At 43.9% G+C, this 6,853-nt stretch overlaps 1 pseudogene; it reads left to right on the top strand.

Moving 5' to 3' along the window:
* Positions 1-222: 222 nt before the first annotated feature.
* Positions 223-5,670, top strand: LOC124666756 (annotated as a pseudogene).
* Positions 5,671-6,853: the final 1,183 nt, after the last annotated feature.

The raw sequence follows: 6,853 nt of genomic DNA, 5'->3' as shown, positions 1-6,853 counted from the left end.
TGTTCTGCTGCCGCCGTTCTGCGTCCGCCTGCCTTTGGAGGCCACGCGCCGTTCTTCTCCGCCGCTCCCCGTTAAGCTGTTGAGCTGCTGCCGTGCTGCGCCGGCCCGGCCCGCCCCGCCTCCGCACGAACGAGGTCGGCTCGCCCCGCGCCTCCTCCGTCTCCGCGACCGCGAGCTTCTGTTCCCCGGCCCGGCTGCGGCTCCGCCTCCCCTCCCCTTCTATCCTGCCCCAGCAACCAGGAAAGCCCCAAGGGCTAGGTAATGCCTACTCTTCCCAAACCGACTGTCCAACTGAATCGATTCATTGATTCAACGAATTTGTCATCGAATTCATGTTACCCATTGATTTATTACTATCTTTGTATCCCCGTGCTACCATTTCTATATATTTTTGTCATCTTTTATGCACTCTTTTGTATCATTAACAGTCAAATTGAATCATCTTTGCAAGCAAACCGTTTTTGTATGCTTTGACACGAGTTTTCTCCAGAGTAGTTTATAAAGCTCTAATTTTGTTTTGGCTTTTCTTTCTCCAATCCTGGATCCGCCACTAATTGTGTCTATCTTTCAAGATTAACAGTTTGACGGCCATGCCTCCGGAGCCTGCGCCTCCGTGTGCTGAACGCAGTGGGAGCAGGAAGCGGGACAATACCATAGATATTGATTATGGACCAAGTAGATCTGCCAAGTCCAGGAGGGTATAATGCCGGAATCCCCACCATCAATAGGATAATTTATTTTCTCGCAAAAAAAAAGGATAATTTTGTTCAGTTCATGTTGTATTTCTATCAAACTAATTTTAATCCACCTCATACGCTGTAGATCGATTGCAGATGTTCGCCTCACCTCATCTTGCCAATCATGAAGCTTATTGTTGAAAATGATGAGCAGAAAGGTTATGTCAGAGAAATTGGGTTTGAGAGCTTCTTGTCCATGGGAGAACTTGAGATGAACAAGGCTCTTAACCTGTGGTTGGTCGATAAGTTCAATTGTGACAGTGAGGCTCTTGAGTTTGAAGGTGGCATATCGATTCCGGTAAGGCCACTTGTGAAGAGTGTCCTTGGAATCCCTTCGGGCCCTATCCAAGTTGTAGAGGGTCTAGACGTTGACGACGCTCTAAAGGACCAGTATACTGTAAATACCAGAGCAAAGGCTGCCAAGGATGTGGCAAATGAAATGTCCAGCATAACTGACAAGGAACCTTTCTGTATAGCATTCATGATGGCGATACTCGGAATTTATCTAGCGCCAAATACATCTCAGACCGTCAACAGGGCTTTTCTGGGAGCTGTTAAGCAGGTTGATAAACTCAAAGAGATGGACTGGTTCAATTTCGTTGCTACCTACCTCTTCAAAGGAATCAAGGAATTCAAAGAATCCAACACAGCTTGTGTTACTATAAAGGGCTGTGTCCACATACTGAGCGTAAGAATCATTCTGACCACACTTCTGCAATTGAGTTATTATGTGGTCTAGCAAATTGTTGGGATGTTCTGACTTAGCTTGTTTATCCATAAATTTATTTCAATTTCTCAATGCAGGTCATATTCATCGACTTTGTGAAAGATGCTGCATTTGAAGTACCAGTTGGTTTTCCACGCTTGGGTGTTGTCACTAAAAAGCATATCAAATGGGTTGTCTCACATCCCTTCACTAGCTTGATGGTAATGTCTCGTTCACTAAATTCTTTAAGCAATCTGGAATATACTATTGCTTTGAAAATATGATTGCAATTCCTATAAATTATTATGTGAACATATGCCTTATTTTAAAATAATAGGGTGCTCTATAGGCATTGACAGTTGTAAGTTGTAACACACATGCATTCGTTTAACAATGCAATGACTTGTCTAACTTGCTGATCTAACATTTCTTTGCCAAACTAATGTCCGGTCAAGTTTATTACTTCTAAGAAATTACATTTGAGCGGAATATTTCAAAAGTACTCTTATGTTCCTTAAGGTGCATATAATGTAGCTACAATTAACCTTATGCGTGTTGTGATTCAAGTAGGTTCGTCATCCAGAAGAGTCAGTCTATGCTGCCGTGCTTGATAGCATTGCAAAAGATAACATTGTCAAAGATGGAAAATGTGTTGATTCTGAAACAAATTCTGATGCTCTAACTGATATGCCTGCAACCACCGACACCAATCAGAATAACAACAAACATCGCGTTTCAGGAGAGCTTGGCACTGTCATGCCTGCGAAGCCTGCTCCGTGTGATAATCCCAGTGAGAGGAAAAAGGGGCACAATGTCATGGATACTGGTAATCGACCAATTAGATCTGCCAAGTCCAGGACGGTATAATGCTGGAATCCCCACCCTTGATTGGACACTTCAAGTTGTATTTAAATCAAACTCATTTTAATCCACCTCTTACCTTGTAGGCTGAAATCATCATTTACAAATGTTCACCTCAGCTCCTTCCACCAATAATGAAGCTTATCACTGAGAATGTTGAGCAGAAAGGTTATGTCGAAGAAATTGGGTTTGGGAGCTTCTTGTCCATGGCAGAATTTAAGATGAATAGGGCTCTTACCCTATGGTTAGTTGATAAGTTTAATTGTGATACTGAGGCTCTTGAGTTCGAAGGTGGCATATCGATTCCGGTAAGGCCACTTGTGAAGAGTGTCCTTGGAATCCCTTCAGGCCCTATCCAAGTTGTAGAGGGTCTATATATTGACAACGCTCTAATGGATGAGTATACTTGTAATGGCAAAGTGAAGAACGCGTGGGAGGTGGCGAATGGAATGTGCAGCATAATTGACAAAGAACCGTTCTGTATAGCATTCATGATGGGGATACTTGGAATTTATCTAGCACCAAGCACGTCCGTGGGTGTCAACAGAAAGTTACTTGGAGCTGTTAGACAGGTTGATAAACTCAAAGAGATGGATTGGTGCAATTTTGTTGCTACCTACCTCTTCAAAGGAATCAAGAAATTCAAAAAATCCAAGGCAACTTTTGTTTCTATAAAGGGTTGTGTCCACATACTGAGCGTAAGAATCATTCTGATGACACTTCTCGAAATTAATTATTATTTGGTCTAACAAATTGTTGGAATGTGGTGATTTAGCTTGTCTATCCATAAATTTATTTCAATTCTTGTCATTGCTACGCAGGTCATATTCATTGATTTTGTGAAACATGATGCATTTGAAGTACCAGTTGGTTTTCCACGCTTGGGTGTTGTCACTACAGAACATATCAAATGGGTTGTTTCACATCCCTTCACTAGCCTGATGGTAATGACTTGTGCACTAACTTCTTTAAGCAATCTGTAAAATACGAATGCAAACCCTATTCATTATTATGTGAACATATGCCTTGTTTTAAAATATTGCCATGCTCTACAGGCATTAACAGTCCTGTAGGTTATAACACACATGCGTCCATTGAACAATGCAATGACTTCTCCACCTTGCTGGTCTAACATTTATTTGCCAAACTAATGTCCGGTCAAGTTTATTACTTCTATGAAATTACATTTAAGTGGAATTTTCCAGAAGTATTCTTATTTTCCTTAAGTTGCACATAATGTTACTACAATTTACTTTATTTGTGTTGTGATTCAAATAGGTACGTCGTCCAGAAGAGTCAATCTATGCTGCCGTTCTTGATAACTGGCCAAAAGATAACATTGTCGAAGATGGAAAATGTGTTACAAATACTGATGCTTTGTCTGATACGTTTGGTACCAGTAACTCTGATCAGAATAAAAACAGGCATCCCGTTTCGGTTGAGCTTGGCACGTTACCTATATCAGCAGGTATGAACCAGAAACTCACTGCTTATAATATTATCTGTTGCCAGGTTATAACAGGTTATGCACAAGAGTTTGCATCCTTCAATTAACATTTACCTGTCCTGATCCATATGTACATAACATTCTTGTGTCTTTGTGTATGCTTTATTTTGTTATTCTTATACAACCCTACTTTCAGAAGCTCAATCAATGGATGTAAAGTACATGGTAAAGAAATAAAAAAACTTTTCTTTTGTATGTTGCTTTTGTAATTTTGCCGATAAGTCTGCTACCACCGACACTGATCAGAATAACAATAAGCATACCGTTTCAGCAGTGCTTGGCCCTCCCGTCACAAGTCATAATACAACAAGCGGGGCCATTGTTGAATATGTAGAGGTTGGCACATCACCTCGATCAGCAGGTACGAACCAGACATTCACTACTTATGATATTATCTATAGTCATGTTATAACAGATTTTGCACAAGATTTTTCATCCTTTAATTAACATTACCTGTCCTGATCGATATGCACGTAACATGCTATAAACTGAGTATTCTTGTGTCTTTGTATATGCTTTACTTTATTATTCTTGTACACCTCTACATTCAGATGCTTATAATGGATGGCAAGTACATGGCAATGAAATGAAAAAAACCTTTCATCTCGTACGTTGCTTTTATATTTTTGTGTATATTTAAGATAAAACTCTACTTCGCATAACACTTCCACAATTGCAGCCCCCGGTAACTTCGCAGAGCAAATAATTTTTCCAACAAGTGGCGAGCAACTGCAGTCTCCTAGGCCTTCTTCTGAACCGTGTTCTGCACAAGTTTGTTGTTGCTTCACATTTGCTGCCACATTCTATGAATTTTGCTGAAGAAATATCTGCTGTGTTGCTAATTCCATTATAACTTCACAGATGCATGTTTCTCCCGATAACCCCAAGGGGGTGAACAGGGGTTCCACATCGCCGATGGAGGATGCAGGCGATTGGAGCGCCAAGAAGGCGAGTGTGGATTGGCCCAGCAGTGGCCAAGCTAAGCGAGCCCGGGAGTTGCAGCTGTGGACTTAAGTGTGCTCAATTGCACTGTCTGCTCCTGCCCTTTAAAGCGTCCTGTTTTCCAGGTGTCATTCTTCAACATATTCCATTCCCCTGAACTGCTGAAGTCAGAGGAAGGCAGTTATTGATACATATGTTTTGCTTTGGGGCTTTTTTTTTATTGCAACAGTGCATTGGCAGGCATTTAGCTTGCGGCAGATGCGTCGCCGAGCTCCCTGGCGAGCAGTGCCAGATGTGCGAGCACGGCAGTGGCTTCAGCCCGTGCCCCATTATGGATGACATCATCTCGTCGGCCATGGTAGACTGTTCCCATGACGGCTGCAAGAGCTCTGTCCCCTACCACGAGCTTGACGACCATGAGAGCGCGTGCTCCCACGCCCCCTGCTATTGCACGGAGGCTGGCTGTGGCTTCATTGGCCCCCCACAGGTGCTCCTCGACCACCTTGCTGCCCTGCACTCCATGCCGGTGCACACGGTCAACTATGGCAAAGTGCACCGGCTCCTGGTGTCGAAGCCACGATTCCTGCTTCACGGGGAAGGGGATGACAGTGTGTTCCTCCTCGTGGTGGGCGCGCTCGGGGCAGCAATGGTCGTGTCGGTGGTGTGCATCAGGGCAGGTGCATCACCATCGTACGCGGTCAAGCTTTGGGTGAACGGCCCGGCACTGCCGAGCAGAGCGGCGGGCAGAATCAAGTGGAAGATGGAGGCGGTGACGAGCAGCACCAGGACCGGCAAGGTCGTGGTGGAGGAGCTGCCGTCTTTCTTGACAGTGCCGCCTGCGTATCTGGGTTGGTTAGAGGCGTCCAAGGCGGTGACTCTCGACATTCGCATTGACAGAATGTGATCGATCAGTTCAGTTCCAAGTAGTGCTTTTTTTTTTTGACATAGCCTGAATGGTCGATGAGGAATTTGTGTGTGTTCTAATCATCCTAACTGTGATGTCTAACTGCTGACCGCCAGTAGTAGATTTACTAAACACTGCATATTTCTCTAAGCTATAATGCTGGTTGATGACTCGCCTGCTGAGGCCTCCCGGCTGAACACACTCTCTGCCACTCTCCCGTGCCTCCTCTCTCATCTCCCGGAGCGAGCCACCGCCAGCCCTATCTTGCCAATCCTTCCCTCGTCCAGCGTCGCCTCCTTCCGAAGCTTCATATGGGACTTCTGCTGCATCACACGATTGCTTTCATCCTGGCTTGTGAGTGGCGAGCGGAAAGCCCTCCAATTTTTTTTGCATGCAGCGGTTATACTGATGGAAGTTTATTTCCTACAGTAATAACTACTCCCTTGATTCACGCCAGAACGAACTGATAGCGTTATGTGAAGAAATTTTGCTTCCATGTGAAGAAATTTTGTTTCCAGTCGAGTTTATTTTTGTTTCAAGTTAATTTTGCTCCATAATACAAATAATTGAGTGCTTCACCTTTTACTACGTAAGCTGCACCTGTGGTTTGCGATTCGAAACAGGCTGCAGGTAGATTGGTGAGCAAGGGATTGCATCACCCCTCGGAGCGTCCTCTCTGCTGCCAAGAGGAGGAGACTGCAAATCATCTAACGCCGCAATGCTCTTTCTCCCGTCAGGTTTGGTACTCCATCTTGCTTCCCTTTAGGATGCATCGTTTCACTCCTGTAGCCGACACGACGATTGCAGAATGGTGGAGTACTTTGTCGGATGCCATTCCTGAAAGACGGTGTAAAGAGTTCACCACTCCGGTTGTGTTAGTGGCTCGGTGCTTGTGGCTGGAGAGGAATAGTAGAGTGTTCGATAAATTCGCCTCAATGTCATCTGAAGTTTGCCGTAAGGTTGAAGTGAGCTTGAGCAGTGAAAAAAAAAAAGCAAAGTTGTGTGGATCATTACGATAGATCGAGTGAGTAAGGTGTGGTAGTGTGGAAGCTTTGACACAATCGTCTGTGATGAATCTAACATATTTTATCCTATATTTTGCCTAAGTCCATGACAAGTATTAGCGGCTAGAGGGAGTATTTTTTATCGAACAAAAATCTGGTTTTCACTATTCATTTTGTTTCCAAAGAAGCAAA

The sequence above is a fragment of the Lolium rigidum genome, chromosome 6 (assembly GCF_022539505.1).
Source record: "Lolium rigidum isolate FL_2022 chromosome 6, APGP_CSIRO_Lrig_0.1, whole genome shotgun sequence".
Classification (NCBI taxonomy): Eukaryota; Viridiplantae; Streptophyta; class Magnoliopsida; order Poales; family Poaceae; genus Lolium; species Lolium rigidum.
The sequence above is the reverse complement of the archived record's forward strand: the minus strand, read 5'-3'. Positions and strand labels throughout refer to the sequence as shown.